General features: G+C 41.5%; 1 protein-coding gene across 10 annotated transcripts in view; it reads left to right on the top strand.

Annotated features, from left to right (window-relative positions):
• Positions 1–14,941: 14,941 nt before the first annotated feature.
• The window catches only part of ARB2A (ARB2 cotranscriptional regulator A), a 500,239-nt gene continuing 497,885 nt past the window's right edge, over positions 14,942–17,295 (top strand). For 3 of the 10 annotated variants that reach the window (XM_063665004.1, XM_063665005.1, XM_063665012.1), the window contains exon 1: positions 15,197–15,430. The gene's annotated coding sequence lies outside the window, so the exon portion shown is untranslated. Of the gene's footprint in view, positions 15,431–17,295 lie in introns of all 10 variants that reach the window. The other 7 variants (XM_054489438.2, XM_063665013.1, XM_063665003.1 and 4 more) reach the window with 7 other exon arrangements.

Below are 17,295 nucleotides of genomic sequence, written 5' to 3'. Positions count from 1 at the left end.
TTTCATGTAATGTTTTGAATTTTAGTTTCTTTCATATATATATATGGATGTAACTCATATATTGAATGTGCAGCACTTGAATGAGGGACTAGCTATATAGAAAGCCTAAATGTTTTGCTACAAGGACACTCCAAACTTGCTTTGTCAGATCTTTTTCCCTGTCCCAGAATTAAACCCTAGGTATGCATTAATGCTTTCGTGGTCACATTAGGCTGTCTTGGAATGTTTCATTTTCAGTGATTTAAAAGTTTAATATGATCTAAATCGCGTTAACTGTTTTCTAGTCATTACCAGCATCAGTCCATTCCTTCCTTCTTTCCTTCCTTTCTTTTCTATTACCTTCTTTTCTCTCTCCCTTACATCCTCTCTCTCTGCTTTTTCCTTCCCTCTCCCTCCCTATGTCTCTTTTTCTCCTACTCTTTTATGCCTTCTATAATTTAAATGGGCATTTTATATCATTCCAGTTTCAATTCTCTCTTAGCAAGAAAATTAGACCTTTTTTAAAACTTTTTATACTGGTGGCCCTAGAATTTGCAATATACATTCACAATTAATCCAAGTCCACTTTTAAATAAAACCGTATTGTTTCATAGTAGTGTAAATACCTTATAATAGTATTTCAAATTCCCCCCTCCCATCACTTATAACATTGCTGTGATTAATTTTACTTAACAATAAGCTATAATCCAAATACACTGTTGCTATTATTATTATTTTGAAGACTGTTATCTGTTAGATTAAGAATAAGAAAAATAGAAGATTTTACTTTTTCATTTGTTCTTCTCTAACTCCCTTTTTCCACGTAGATCTGAGTTTCTGACTCGTATCTTTCCATTTCTCTGAAAAATTTCTTTTAACATTTCTTGCAAGGTAGGTCTTCTGGTGACAAATTTCCTCAATTATTTTTTTGTATGAGAATGTCTTTATTTTTCCACTTTTAAAGGATAATTTCACTGGATACAGAACTCTAGGTTGGTAGATTTTTCTTTTAAAACTTTAAATATTTCACTCTGCCCTCTTCTTGCATGGTTTCTGAAGATAAATTCAATGTAATTCTTACGCTTTTTCCTCTATAGGTAAGGTGAGTTTCCTTCCTCTGGCTTCTTTCAAAAATATTTTTGTCTTTGATTTCCTGAACTTTGAATATGATATGCCCATGTCTACATTTTTTGGTATTTATCCTGTTTGGTGTGTTCTGCAATTCCTGGATTTGTAGGAATTAATGTATCTGTCATTAATTTTGGAGAATTCTCAGCCATTATTAATTCAAATAGTTTCTCTGTTACTTTTTCAGTTTCTTCTCCTTTTGGTATTCCTATTATGCATAGGTTACACTTTTTTTGTTGTTTGTTTTTTGTTTTTTTTTGAGTCAGGGTCTCGCACTGTGGCCTGGGCTGGAGTGCAATGGCGCGATCTCAGCTCACTGCAACCTCCACCTCCAGGGTTCAAGTGCCTGCCTTGGCCTCCCAAAGTGCTGTGATTACAGGCATGAGCTACAGCACCCTGCCACACTTTTTGTGTTAATAATTGTCCCACAATTCTTTGATATTCTGTTCCATCTTTTTAATTCTTTTTTCTCTTTGCATATGAGTTTCAGAAGTTTCTATTGACATAGCTTCAAACTCAGAGATTATTCTCTTGGCTGTATCCAGTCTACTTATGAGCCTATCAAAAGCATACTTCATTTCTGTTACTGTGCTTTTTTTTTTATCTCTAGCATGTCTTTTTTATGATTTCTTAGTTTCCATCCCTCTTCTTCAAGGGCAGACAATTCGCTTCTGTCCTTGCATGTTGTCCACCTCCCCCCTCCCATTTTGAAGGTTAGAAAGAGCTATAATTGAGTATTTCTGTTCCTCTATGTTGGTAAGCCTCTGATAAGCCCCCAGTCAGGCTCTGATAAAATAGTTTCCCTTAAGGGCGTACCTTGTCAAGAAAAACAGAGAGCTCTGGGCATATTTTTAAATAGTTATTTTTCCCTCCCACCATCAGAGACTATTCTCTGATCCTTATAGTGGGAACCTGGTAGGGTGCTTAGAGAGAAAACTCACAAATACTAGATGCCTTAGAGTTTTTAACTCTGAAGCTAGTTCACTGTGAGCCTCCAGTAATTTGTCAATTACAGTTTAAAGTGTCCCTACAGATAGTCGTTCCATTTCCTGGCTTTTGCTTCTAGTAAGTTGTGGCTCTCTGTATCTACCTGATGTAGTTTGAATATTTGTCCCTGTCCAAATCGCACGTTGAATTGTAATTCCCAATGCTGGAGGTGGGTCCTTTTGGAACGAGTTTGGATCATGGGGGTGGATCCCTCATGGCTTGGTGCTGCCTTTGCGATAGTAAGCTCTTGCGGGATCTGGTCATTTAAAACTATGTGGCATCTCCCCCACCCCTTGCTTGCTGCTGCTTTTGCCATGTGATATGCCTGCTCCCTCTTTGCCTTCCACCATGATTGTAAGCTTCCTGAAGCCTCCCTCAAAGCTGAGCAGATGCTGGCACCATGCTTCCTATAAAGCCTGCCGAACCATGAACCAATTAAACCTCTCTTTTAAAAAAACAGATAAATAAACTACCCAGTCTCAGTTATTTCTTTATAGCAATGCAAGAATGCCCTAATACAGAAAATGGGTACTGAGGAGTCCAGGGAATTGCCATAAAGATACCTGAAATGTGGTAGCAACTTTGGAACTGAGTAATGAGCAGAGGTTGGAAGAATTTGGAAGGCTCAAAAGAAGAGAGAAAGATGAGGGAAAGTTTAATACTTTTTAGAGACCGGTTAAATGCTTGTGACCAAAATGCTGACAGTGATATGGACAGTGAAGTCCAGGCTAGCGAGGTCTCAGATGGAAATGAGGAACTTACTGGGAACTGCAGCAAAGGTCACGTGTGTTGTAACTTAGCAAAGAGCTTGGATGCATTGTGTTCATGCCTAGGGATCAGTGGAGGTTTGAACTAAAGAGTGATAATTTAGGGTATCTGGCAGAAGAAATTTCTAAGTAGCAAAGTGTTTAAGAAGTGGTGTGGTTGCTTTTAATAGCCTAGCTCAGATGTGAAAGCAAAGAAATAAGTTGGAACTTATATTTAAAAGAGAAGCAGAGCACAAGATTTTGAAAAATTTGCAGCCTGGCCATGTGGCAGAGAAAGGAAAAGTTTTTTCAGGAGAGGAATTCAAGCAGGCTGTTGAGCAACAACTTGCTAGATATATTTGTATTACTAAAAGGAAGCCAAGTGCTAACATCAAAGACAACGGAGAAAAGGCCTTGAAGGCATGTCAGAGACCTCCCTGGCAGCCGCATTTATCACAGGCCCTGAGGCCTATGAGAACCTAATGTTTTCATGCGCCAGGGCCCCGCTGCCCTGCACAGCCTTGGGACACCTTTACCTGCATCTCAGCCACTCCTGCTCCAGCCTCAGCTCAAAAGGACCTAGGTACAGCTCTGGCTGCCACTTTGGAGAATGTAAGCCATAAGCCTTGCTGGCTTCCATGTGGTGTTAAGCTTATAGGTGCACAGAATGCAAGAGTGAAGTACACTTGGCAGCTTCCACCTACATTTCAGATGTATGAGAAAGCCTGGGTGCCCAGGCAGAAGCCTGCTTCAGGAGCAGATCCTTCACAGAGAACCTCTACTAGAGCAGTGCCAAGAAATAATATGGGGTTGGAGCTCCCACACAGAGTCCCTAAGCGGGGACTGCCTAATAAAGCTGTGAGAAAGGGGTCACCCTCTTCCAGACCCCAGAATGGTAGATCCACTGTCAGCTTGCACCTTGCACCTGGATAAGTTGCAGGCATTCAACTCCAAACCATGAGAGCAGCCCTGGGGGCTGAACCCTGCAAAGCCACAGGGGTGGAGCTGCCCAAGACTTGGGAGCCCATCCGTTGTACTCTAGATGCAAAACATGGAGCCAAAGAAGACTATTTTGGAACTTTAAGATTTAATGACTGCCTGCTGGGTTTGAACTTGCATGGGGCCTATAGCCCCTTTCTTTGGGCTGATTTCTCCCTTTTGGAGTGGGAATGTTACCCAATGCCTATACCTCCATTGTATCTTGGAAGTAACTCACTTGTTTTTTATTTTACAGGCTCATAGGTGGGAGGGATTTGCCTCGTCTCAGATGAGACTTGAGACTTTTTTGCGGGGGGTGGGGTGGCTGGAGTGCAGTGGCATGATCTCAGCTCACTGTAACCTCTGTTTCCAGGCTTCAAGTGATTCTCCTGCCTTAGCCTCCCAAGTAGCTGAGATCACGGGTGTACACCACCATACTCAGCTAATTTTTGTATTTTTAGTAGAGATGGGTTTTCACCACGTTGGCCAGGCTTGTTTTGAACTCCTGACCTCAAGTGATACGCCTGCCTTGGCCTCTCAATATACTGGGATTACAGGCATAAGCCACCATGCCTGCCAAGACTTGAGACTTTTGAGTTAATGTTGAAATGAGTTAAGATTTTGGGGGCACTGTTGGGAAGGCATGATTGTATTCTGCAAAGTAAGAAGGACATGAGATCTGGGAGGGGCCAGGGGCAGAATGATATAGTTTGGATATTTGCCCCTGCCCTTACCTCATGTTGAATTATAATTTGCAATCCTGGGGGTAGGACTTTGTGGGAGATGTTTGGATCATGAGGACAGATCCTTCATGGCTTGGTGCTGTCCTTGTGACAGTGAGTTCTCATGACATCTGGTCATTTAATAGTGTGTTATCACCTTCTACCACCTCTCTCTATTGCTCCTGCTTTTGCCATGTGATGTGCCTGCTCCCCATTTCACCATCGGTCATGATTGTAAACTTCCTGAAGCCTCTCTAGAAGTCAATCAGATGCTAGCACTATGCTTCCTGTAAAGCCTGCAGAACCATGAGCTGATTAACCCTCTTTTCTTTATAAATTACCCAGTCTCAGGTATTTCGTTATAGCAATGCAAGAATGGTCTAATATACCACTGGTCTGTCTAGTTTTGAGGGCAGAAGTTTGCCTTGTGACATTAATTCTCTGACGGATCTAAGAATACTTTTTGATTTTCAGTTTGCTCAGCTTTTGTCTTGTGAAGATGAGTGTGACAAACTTCCAAGCTCTAGGCTCTTTACATGAGCTGGATTGGAAACTTCCAATTACTTTAAAGTGTCCCTTTCCCAGTATAGGTCTGACCCACAAGTATGCTGGAAAGAAGGGGACATCATCTCTCTTTTCTTTTCTCTCTCTTTCTTTTCTTTTTTCTTCTTCTTTTTTTTGAGATAGGGTTTCCCTCTGTTGCGCAGGCTGGGGTGCAGTGGCACAATCAGGGCTCACTGCAGCCTTGTGCTCCAGGGCCCAAATGATCCTCCCATCTCAGCCTCTCAAGTAGCTGGGACCATAGGCATGTGCCACCATATCCAGCTAATTATTTTTTTTAATTTTTTTTAAAATTTTTATAGAGACTCTATGTTGCCCAGGCTGATCTTGAACTCCTGGGCTCAAGCGATGCTCCCGCCTTGGCCTCCCAAAGTGCTGGGATAACAGGTGTAAGCCACTGGGCCTGGCCCATGATTTCTTTTGTCTCAGTTCCTCTACCTTTTACTTCCCCTTGTCCTACACTCATCCTATTACTTTGAGGTCCTTTGGCGTCGGCTCAGAGGTGGGAGAAAAAGGCTATTATAAATTGGAATTGTTGTCCTCTCTGTAGCAAATGCCTAAATACTGGTGCTGTCATTAGGCACTTTAGTATAATTTTGGAGATTCACCCAAAATTCAAGAACTGTAACACTGACATTCCCTGGTACATGGGGTGAATGTCCCAGCCAGCATCTCACAATTCCCACGGATCTCCTCTTCTAGTGGCTTGCTTCACACAACCTCATTCTGCTGGCTGGTTTGCTTCTTCTTTCTTTCTAGTAGATTTGATTCTCTCCTTTTTAAAAAATAATTATACTTCAGTGTTGTGGGTTGAATTTTATCTTCCACAAAAGATATGGTGAAGTCTTTCCTAACCCCAACTACCTCCGAATGTGACCTTATTTGGAACTAATGTCATCACAGAGGTAATCAAGTTAAAATAACGTCATTAAGGTGAGACTGAATCCAATATGACTTTTGTTCCTATAAAAGGGAAAACTTTTGATGCAGAGACAAGCACACAGAGAAAATGCCAAGTGACGATAAAGGCAGAAATCTGGGTGATGCATCTACAATCCAAAGAACACCAAAGATAGCCAGCAAACTACCAGAAGCTAGGAGAAAAGCACAGAAGAGATTCTCTCTCACAGTCCTCAGAAGGAACCAGCCCTACCATGACCTTGATCTTGGACTTCTAGTCTTCAGAACTATGAAAAAATGAATTTATGTTGTGTAAGCCACCCAGTCTGAAATACTTTGTTATGGCAGGCCTAGAAAACGAATACACCCATCCATGTATGATCATGTCCACTAGCTGTTGGGAAGACATGACAGTTCTTATCTCCTTACTCTGTCATCAAAGGTACCCTCAGTCAGTCTCTCGTCCTTAAATATTTTTAGGAAAGAGCCAGGTACTTGACTTTGAGACTGCCATTTATGAAACTCCAAGGTTATTGGCCAAGTGCTTTCTCCATCCCTTCAAAACAGTCTTTTACCATCTGCTGACTCAGTGGAGGCATGAGGTAGTGAAGGGCCAGATCATGCAGGACTTTATAGGCTTATAGAAATGGTTTTGGATTGTATTCTATTTGAGTAAGGAAACTTGTTAAAGATTTTGATCAGGGAAGCGACAAGTTCTGGTACGAATTTTTAGAAGATATCCACAGCTGCCAATTGGAGACTAGATTGTAGGGAGGCAAAAACAGAAGCATGCAGAACAATAAATTACAGCATCTATTGTGGACTAGAATGGTTGTAGTAGAGATGCTGAGAATTGGATAGATTTAGGTTACCTTTTGAAGAGAGAGGCAACAGATTTTCCTGAGGAATTATGTGTGAAATATGAGAGATAAAGAATCAAAGGACAACCTGAACAATTGTAAGAATCAATGTGTCATTTAGTGAGATGAAGAGGTATGCAATAGGAGTAGCTTCTGGAGGTAGAAAATAAGAAGTTTGAAATGCATGTTGAATATTTTAATAGATATGTTGAATAAGAAGTTAGATATATGAATAAGAAAATCAAAGAAATCAGGGCTGGATATGGATATTTGGAAGCCATCAGCATCGTGATGCCATATAATAGTGAAGGGAGTGGAGGGGATAACCTCAGGAATAAAGGCAATGAAGAAGGGAACACATCTTAGGCACATTAACATCTAGAGGTCAGGAAAAATCCAGCAAAGGAAAATCAAAGAGCTCCGTAATTTCACAAAAGTCAAATGAAGAAAGTGTTTCAAGTTTTAAGAAGGAGGATGTTAAATTGTGTTAAGTGCTGCTGAATAGTTACAATAAAGACCGAGTTGCCCACTGGATTTATCAGAATTGTTTAAATTCTCAGATATCTGCACACAAACTCTTCTTTAGCTCTAACATTTAAACTATTTCAGAAGTCTCACATTCAAGTGTGCATAAGAACTAAAGATCTAGAGTATAAGCATAACTTCATATATTCTGTACTTTGTGGGCCATTTAGGGGATTTTCATGATTATTTTTTATCATTAGGGATTTTTATCATAAAGACTTAGTTTAGAACCAAATTTCTGTTAGGGATGCAGCTACAGCTTTCTACAGCTGTTTCCAACCTATCCAATTACTATTCAAGAGATCAGAAAAAGGTCAGGGTCAGACAGCCTATCCTTTACATATTTCCTCTTTGTTGTTTTATCTTTACATAGCTCACAAGAAAGCTCACACTATTTTATTCTCTCTTTTCATAAAGGAATGGTGAGAAGAAATTTAAAGGAGAGACACTAAGTAGAAAATGGAAAGGTTCTATAGGGCTAAACTGAAGAAGCCTGGTCTTTGTACTACTTAAAACTAATCACCTATTCCTGATGATTTGACTAGTATGACAGAGACTTAATTACCATTTCTCTTCCTTTGCCTACCACCTCTCATCCAAATAAAACTTATATAGGAGTCCATGTGAAATATTGTATAGTAAAGAATTTGGCCTTTCCTAAAGAGAGTTCTGGTCTGTGGCCTCAGATTCTGGGAAATAACCTATCATATCTGATAAAAGTGTCTTTGTTTAGGGAGATGGGCTATGTCCAGCAGTTTTAGGGTAGAGGCTCCCCATGCTAGAAAGACCAACCACATGACTTAGAGGCTTTGGGTCGTGTATCATCTGACCTGGAGACTGAGTTCCATATGGACAATGGATCAGTGATGCCTCCACAATGGAGCCCCTCAAAAATTCTGAATGTTGAAGCTCTCGTGAGCTTCCCTAACTATTCCCATTTAGGAAAATAAGTGCAGCTCACTGCCAGTGCTCATTTAATTTTACATAAACATGCTCTTTGAGGCTGAAGAAAATCTGACTGATTTTCTATGTGAAAAATAAAATATGAAAACTGTTCTTGGAGTTATTTCTAAACGGAACTAACATCAGAATAGTCTGAATCATCAGAATCATCTCTTTCAGAAAAATCGTATTCATCAATTGAATCTTCAGCCAACAACTGTTTGAGAATGATGTTAACATCACATGTAGGAATGCTTCGTTTTCTAGGATTTGACATTTTCAGCAATAGAGAATTACTATATTTGCAAATGGAAATGCCACTACTAAAATTTGAATGCTATAAATAGAATGTCTTTTGTTTCAAAAGTTGATATACTAGAGTGATATGAAAATAATAATAAAATCAAGATACTTCATGACAAATGCATTAGTCCATTTTCATGCTGCTGATAAAGATATACCAAGGACTGGGCAATTTACAAAAGAAAGAGGTTTAATGGACTTACAGTTCCACATGGCTGGGGAGGCCTCACAATCCTGGTGGAAGGTGAAAGGCACATCTCACATGGCAGCAGAAAAAGAAGAGAACGTGTGCAGGGAAACTCTCCTTTTTAGAACCATCAGATCTCATGAGACTTATTCACTATCATGGTAACAGCAGGGAAAGACCTGTCTTCATGATTCTGTTACCTTCCACTGGGTCCCTCCCATAACACACGGGAATTCAAGATGAGATTTGGGTGTGGACACAGCCAAACCATGTCATTCTGCCTCTGGTCCCCTCCCAAATCTCATGTCCTCCTATTTCAAAACCAAGCCAACAGTCCCCCAAAGTCTTCACTTTTAATTTTAGCATTAACTCAAAAGTCCACAGTCCAAAGTCTCATCCAAGACAAGGCAAGTGCCTTCAGTTTATGAGCCTGTAAACCTAAAAGTAAGTTAGTTCCTTTCTAGATACAATGGAGTACAGACATTGGGTAAATACAGCCATTCCAAATGGAAGAAATTGGCCAAAACAAAGGGGTTACTGGGCCCAGGCAAGTCCAAAATCCAGCAGTCAAATCTTAAAGCTCCAAAATGATCTCCTTTGACTCTGTGTCTCACATCCAGATTATGATGATGCAAGAGGTGGGTTCCCAAGGTTTTGGGCAGTTCAGTCCCTGTGGCTTTGCAGAGTACAGTCTCCCTCCTGGCTGCTTTCATGGACTGGCGTTGAGTGTTCGCAGCTTTTCCAGGCACACGGTGCAAGATGTCAGTGGATCTACCATTCCGGAGTCTGAAGACAGTGGCTCTCTTCTCAAAGCTCCCCTCTGCAGTGCCCCAGTAGGGACTCTGTGTGGGGGCTCTGACCCCATACTTCCCTTCCATGCTGCCCTAGCAGAGTTTCTCCCAGAGGGCCCCACCCCTGTAGCAAACTTCTGCCTGGGCATCCAGGCATTTCCACTCATCCTCTGAAATCTAGGTGGAGGTTCCCAAACCTCAATTCTTGATTTCTGTGCATCCACAGGCTCAAAATCATGTGGAAGCTGCCAAGGCTTGGGGGCTTCTACCTTCTGAAGCAAAAGCCCATGCTGTACCTTGACCCTTTTTAGTTATGGCTGGAGTGGCTGGGATGCAGGGCACCAAGTCCCTAGACTGCACACAGCAGAGGGACCCTGGGCCCCGCCCACAAAACCATTTTTTCCTCCTAAACCTCTGGGCCTGTGGTGGGAGGGGCTGCCACAAAGGTCTGTGACATGCCCTGGAGACATTTTCCCCATTGTCTTGGTGATTAACATTCAGCTCCTCATTAGTTATGCAAATTTCTGCAGCCAGCTTGAGTTTCTCCTCAAAAAATGGGATTTTCTTTTCTACATTGTCAGGCTACAGAATTTCCAAACTTTTATGCTCTGTTTCCCTTTTAAACTGAATGCTTTTAACAGCATCCAAGTCACCTCTTGAATGCTTTGCTGCTTAGAAATTTCTTCTGCCAGACACCCTAAATCATGTCTCTCAAGTTCAAAGTTTGACAAATCTCTAGGGCAGGGGCAAAATGCTACCAGTCTCTTTGCTAAAACATAACAAGAGTCACCTTTGCTCCAGTTCCCAACAAGTTCGTCATCTCCATCTGAGACCACCTCAGCCTGGATTTCATTGTTTATATCATTATCAGCATTTTTGTCAAAGCCATTCAACAAGCCTCTAGGGAGTTCCAAACTTTCCCACATTTTTCTGTCTTCTTCAGAGCCCTCCAAACAGATCCAACATACTCAAGACTGGGCAATTTACAAAAGAAAGAGGTTTAATGGGCTTACAGTTCCACATGGCTGGGGAGGCCTCACAATCACGGAGGAAGTTGAAAGGTACATCTCAAACGGCAGCAGACAAGAGAAGAGAAACTTGTGCAGGGAAACTTCCATTTTAAAACTATCTGATCTCGTGAGACTTATTCACTATTACAAGAAGAGCAGGGAAAGATCTGCCTCCATGATTCAATTACCTCCCATGGGTCCTTCCCACAACACATGGGAATTCAACATGAAATTTGGGTGGGGACACACCAAACAATATCAGCAAAGTAATCTCAAGGTAAATGCTGCAGCTGCAAGTGCCACTCGCGAGTATTCTTAGGGCAAACAGGAAAAGGGTTACTGGCAATTCTACATTGCATATTGTCATGCATGGATTTTGGGAGGGTAACATGTCTTGACTCCACTGGGAAAGTACAGCAAATAATGGAAGAGTACAGCAAAAGCGCTGTGTTTGGTACCCTTCCGGACTCTGCCTTACGTGCTTCTTCCCTTGGCTGATGTTAGTCTGTATTCTTTCCTTGTAATAAATGGTAACTGTAAAGATAACAGCTTTCAGTGAGTTCTGTGAGACCTTCTAGCAAAATTTCAAACCTGAGGGTGTTTCTGGGAACCCTCCAAACTTGCAGTTGGTGTCAGAAATCAGGGACGCCTTAGAGACTGTGCCCTCAAACCTCACAGGTTGTCTAACTCTAGGTAAATATATCAACCTACAAATTGTCTTCATCACAAACTAGAGGCTATTTTATGTTTTTTTTGTTTGAAATTCTCTTAAAGTATGTTTTGAACACTGATATGTTACCTTTTCTCATTTTAAAAAAATTCCAGGCATAATGAAAAGGGTGTTCTTGGGTCTAACTCAGCTTTGTGTCCCCAGCATCTAGATGGAAAGTACAAGTGATAGGGGGTTGATTTCAAGTAATAATCATTTTGTTGGAGGGGTCATCAGAAATTATTTGGTTATATGATCCTACTTTTGGGGCTTTGAATATAAACTGAATCTAGAAGGCAGAACTTGTTGTAATTACTATGCCACACTTCACACATACTGTCTTAGTCCATTTTCTGCTGCTGTAAGAATACCACACACTGGGTAATTTATAAACAAAGAGATTCATTTGGCTTACAGTTCTGGAGGCTGGGGAAGTCCGAGATCCAGAGGCTGCATCTCGTGAAGGTCATCCTGTGGCAGAAAGCATCACATAGGGAGAGAGGGTGAGACAGAGTAGTGAGAGTGCACAAGACAGAGAGAAAATGGGGGCCAAATTTATCCTTTTATCAGGAGCCCACTCCCATGATAACTAACCCACTCCCACAATAATGGCATTCATCCTTTTATGAGGGCACAGTCCCTATCACCTAAATCACCTCTTTAAGGCTTCACTTCTTAATATTATTACAATGGCAATTATGTTTCCAATGCATGAATTTTTAGAGAAAACATTCAAACCACAGCACATACCTGCTTGGGCTTGAGCAAGGGCAGGAATGTTACTTGATTCTCCAAATTTAAGTCAGAATCCAGACCTCATTCTAATAGAGTTGGTTAGTTTGGACAGAGCTTTGCCCTTAGCATCTAATTAAGAATATTTTCCTTAATGGATTTTCTTGAGCTGCCAAATTGTTGGCACGGAGTCCTAGTCATGATAAGTAGGTTTAAATTTTATTTTTAACTTAAATGAACAACATGTAGTCTTGATAGTATTTTTGGAGGTGTCTGTCTGCTGTATGTCACTGAAATCATTTGATGTGAAGGGTGGGAGTAGATTGATAAAAAGACAGATGCCCAAGGAAGTGGTCTAGAATAGGAGGAGGATATGCAAAATATGGTATAGGGACATTTATTTGATCATCCTAGTGATCAAAGATGGACAATCTGTTAGCCAGGAGGGAACAAATCTCCTTTCCTTTTTCCTTATCTTAGTAGGATTTTGAAGTGCAAGAGAAGAGAGGTGGGGAGAGAAACTGAAGTTTCTGGCTTCCCTAGAGATGTATAAATTAAAACTATAAATAAACTAACTTGTACAGTTTAGATGACTATGGTTAAAATGAGGGGAAATTTTTGTACTATATTGTGTAGTAATCATTGTAATGGTTTCTGCTAAGCTACACATGAGCTGTTGTAATTCTAACAAAACATCTAAGCCCACACACAATTTTTGTTGCTTTCCCTCCTTTCTCCTCACAGATTTGCAGAAGATATTTTTGTGGTCAGCTGAGGCAGGAGTTTACCACTTAGGGTAGAGTAAGGAGAGAAAAGGACTCACTCTGTTTCAGCACACAACCTCCTCATTCTTGATTTTGACATCTTAGGCAGGATTGGACTTGAAAGGATATTTACTCTTTGGCTGTTGTCATACAGCATATTGGTTTCTTTTGCTGAAAAACAAATCACTCCAAAATTTACTGGCTTAAAGTAACAAGAATCATTTTCATGATCTCTAATTGTTTCTGTGGGTCAGGAATTCAGAACTGGGCACAGTGGGGATGGCTCGTCTCTGCTTTATGAAATTTTGGACCCCAGATGAAAGACTCAATGATAGGAACAATCTGAAGGCTCATTCATTCCCATGTAAGTCCAGCTGGAATTGTAGGCTGAAGCACCCATGTGTTTGTTCAATAGTTTACTACTGAACAAAGTACATTCCCCTAACCCTTGAGTGGGCCTCTATCCTGGAAATATTCAAAGGTCATATCACTCATCTTTTGACCAATCTCCATATTTTATGTAAACATTAGTATATTCTCTTAATGGAATTTTACTCTTTTTATTCAATTTTCACTAGTTTTCTCACTTACGATCTATTTCTGTTTCAGGATCCCACATTAAAGTTGGTCTCTTTAGGCTCCTCTTGGCTCAGACAGTTTCTCAGACTTTCCTTGTTTTTCATGACTTTAACTGTTTGGAGTAGTAGCGGTCAGGTATTTTGTCTGATGTTTTTCTCATGGTTAAACTGGGATTACACATTTTTGGGAGCCTTATCTTTTTAATATAATCTGTCACTGTTGCAAAAGTCCACCAAAATAAAAATGTTTCCCTCCTCTGTTCAACAATCCTTCAGTTTCCCCAATTGTCTGCAGCAGAAAATCAAATTACTCAGCATGACATAGAAAGCTTTTCAGAATCTGGCTGTTGCCTTCCTCTTCAGTATAAGGTGTCACTCTACAAACCATTTGAGTTCTTTCTGGAAATGAAGCCCTAACAGTCTTGCAATGCCTGAGATTCATCCAGGTACTCAGTTCTGGCTAACTCCAGTGGATTCTCTCACCTTTTAATGCTCCTTATCTACCACCACTTACTTACAGCACTTTCTTCTTGTCCTATACACTTTTCTAAATTTCCCCAATCTAGTATTTACCACTGTGATCATTCAGTCATTCAATAAATATTTACTGTGTACATTGTGGACAGGCACTGTTGTATGGTTGAGGATACATTAAAAAGACAAGATAATGTCACTACCATCAATGAGTTTACATTTTAGGGGGGCAGGGTACATTTGCAAATAAATAAATGAATAGCATTCTACTTTTATGAAGGAAACAAGAAAGGAGTGGAGATTAAGAAGTACAAACAGTGTGGAAGTGAAGTATACTTTAGAGAGTCTGGGATCTCCTCTCTGAAGAACGTAACTGTTGGTTTACTTGTCAGCCACCAGATTTTCCTTCTCTTTAGCTGCCTCAGAGGAGAGGATATCTAACTCAGCTTTGTTACCCCAGCGTCTAGTTTAGCCTAATTCATTAAATTAACAGTTTTGGACTAAATAAATGCGCTGAGAGTACTATCTAAAAATTAAAAATCAGTTGCTCCCATCCCTTTCCCCAGATTTATCCTTGAAATACCTTTCAAACCTGTTTCTGGAAAAAACATTAATATCCGTAAGATTCCCATTTGAGTCAAGTATGATAACGAGAAAACTTTTGTCATTAGGATGCTAGTATTAACTTCCTATTTTACATGTCATAATTCAAAGGTACATTTAATCTTCCGAATCTAGACCTCCCAGTTTTTCTGGAGTTGAATGGACAGGGTAAAGTCTGACACACTCTGAGTAGGGGAGTGGGGAACTGGCTGTAAGGATATCCTCAGAATGGTTAAAATTCCGCTGGGAAAACGAGGCTTTAGAGTGGCCTCGTCCTCTACGGCTACCCAGGCAGCCTTCACAAGGAAGGGCGACCAGAGTCCGCCAGTGCATAAAAGAACTACACTTAATTCACGCGGGCCTCTCTCTGCAGTCCACCTAGTACTACAGGAACCTACCCGGGGCCCGCGCCGCGCCCGTTTCTGGGTTGTCGCAGCCGCTACCGTCGCGTGCGTAATGACGTGTAAGTCTCCTGCAGACCCCGGAAGTGCAACTCGAACTTGGTCGGGGCGCGGATCCCGAGAGGGAAAGTCATAACAACCGCACGAGGGAGTTCGACTGGCGAACTGGAAGGCCACGCCTCCTCCCGCCTGCCCCCTCAGCCCTGTAGCTGGGGGCAGAGCTCAGGTAGGACTGCCGTTTGCGGGGATGTGAGCTCCGGGGGCAGGCCCGGGTCGTAATCAGGAGGGGGCTGGCCTGGGTCGGTCTCAGGCGGGGGTCGCTGGCCCTGGGGACCGAGGCTGTCTGGAACCACGCTGCGTTCCCTGCGGACACCTCTGACTTGTGTCTGGGCCCCCGCTGATGGGAAGGTCCCATGTTCCATTTCCACCCTCTAGGGGGGGAGCGACACGTGTGTTCCCTGGATGACTTTCCTTATGTCGGGTCGTACAGGATTCTGGGAGTCCCTGGAGACAGAGTAATGGGCCCTCCTCCGCTTTCTTGCGAGTGGAGGTATTGTGGTTGTTGTATTAATTTTTTTTTTCCTACAAAAAGTATTATTAACTGCCAGCGCTTTACCAGAAGTCATTCACTGCAGAGGGATTAAAGTGCAGTTATAAAATGCTCTCAAAACTTGTAACATGCATGGGCGCGGGTTGGGACGTTTCTCTGGGATGCAGTATGAATTAAGTGTTGAATACTTTTGACTTTGAAATAAAGTAAGTATGTTTTGGAAGCAGTCTTCTCTTTCCCTCATCCAGGTGTTTAACATATTCTTATAGTGCTCCAGGGTCTGTATCTGTTGGGCCAAGAAACTCGTTATTTGTGTTTGGATATACTGTATTTAATGACATGCAGTGTTGTTGTATTTGTCCATTTCTCCCAAATCCTCAAAAAAGCTGTAGAGGGAAAAATTCTCTGATTTTTGTCTGCAAGTGCGTTGTATATTTATCAAAATATCAATGCGATTTTTAAATGACATCGTTTGCATTAACGCATGCCATATACTGCATAACAAATATCTCATTGATAAGGTGTATTCTTTATCCTACAAAGCAAGGGACAGTTACACTGTATACATTTAGCGAATGTAGAAACTGAGTAAGAGAGTATTTTTGGATCTGCTTCATTAAGGCCTCAGTGACACTGCTGGTACCAGGCTTCTTTCAGAATTTTCAACTAGGCCTTACTTCCACTTAACCAGTGAACCCTACGCTGAAAAGTTAAGAATGCTCTGGATGCTTTCAGGTTATGGCTGCTCCATATGGTAGAATAAATAGTACCAAGGCCAAGAGGGAAATATTATCTATGAAACCATGAGCATCCACCTGTTTATTCATTTAGCAAGTATTTACAGGCAACCTTCAGTGTGCCAGATAGTGTTCAGGTGCTGGGAAGACTGCAGTGAACAAAATAGAAAGTCCTTTTGTTCCTGGAACTTACATTCTAGTGGATGGAGAAGTATAATTAACAAGTAAATATATAATAAGTAGTGATTAAGAGGTATAGAGAAAGGCTGGGCGCGGTGGCTCACGCCTGTAATCCTAGCATTTTGGGAGGCCGAGGCGGTCGGATTGCCTGAGCTGTGGAGTTGAGACCAGCCTGGGCAACACGGTGAACCCTGTCTCTACTAAAATACAAAAAAATTAGCCGGGTGTGGTGGCGTGCGCCTGTATTCCCAGCTACTCTGGAGGCTGAGGCAGGAGAATTGCTTGACCTGGGGAGGCGGAGGTTGCAGTGAGCCGACATCATGCCACTGCACTCCAGCCTGGGTGACAGAGCGAGACTCCGTCTCCAGAAAAAAAAAAAAAAAAAAGAGGTAATAGAGAAAAATAAATTAAGGGGAAAGAGAATGATAGAGGATGCTATTTTAGATAGGGTGGTAAGCTCAGCCTCTCTGATAAGGGAACACTTGAGTGGAGATCTGAATGAAATGAGGCAGTGAGCTCCGCGAGTATTGAGGAATGAGTTGGCCTAGTACAAAGGCACTGAGACAGGAGCGTGTTTGATATATTTTGGAATAGCAAGGATGTAGGCATGGAGGCAGCAGTACTTAACAATCTCAAGAATGAATATTTATTCCGTGATTTGGTGGCATGAGGGATTTTATTTATTTACAGTTTATTTTTCTCAGCTTTCCTAGACAGACCTCGGTGAGGAGAATCTGGTGTCTGTAGATACGTAGAGATGTTTCTGTGCTCTTCATTGAGCTCTAACAAGAGTAAGCACTGTTTACTCAGTTGTATACAACTTGTACTGTCTCTGTTTTTAGAGTCAGATTGGGTTTGCACAGTAGTCATTGGTAACTAAGTATGGAGTATGTCCCTGTACTATGCCAACTTTATTTTTCACTCAGAAGTTTTTCATCATCCCCAAGT

Source organism: Pongo pygmaeus, chromosome 4 (genome assembly GCF_028885625.2).
Source record: "Pongo pygmaeus isolate AG05252 chromosome 4, NHGRI_mPonPyg2-v2.0_pri, whole genome shotgun sequence".
Lineage (NCBI taxonomy): Eukaryota > Metazoa > Chordata > Mammalia > Primates > Hominidae > Pongo > Pongo pygmaeus.
The sequence above is the reverse complement of the archived record's forward strand: the minus strand, read 5'-3'. Positions and strand labels throughout refer to the sequence as shown.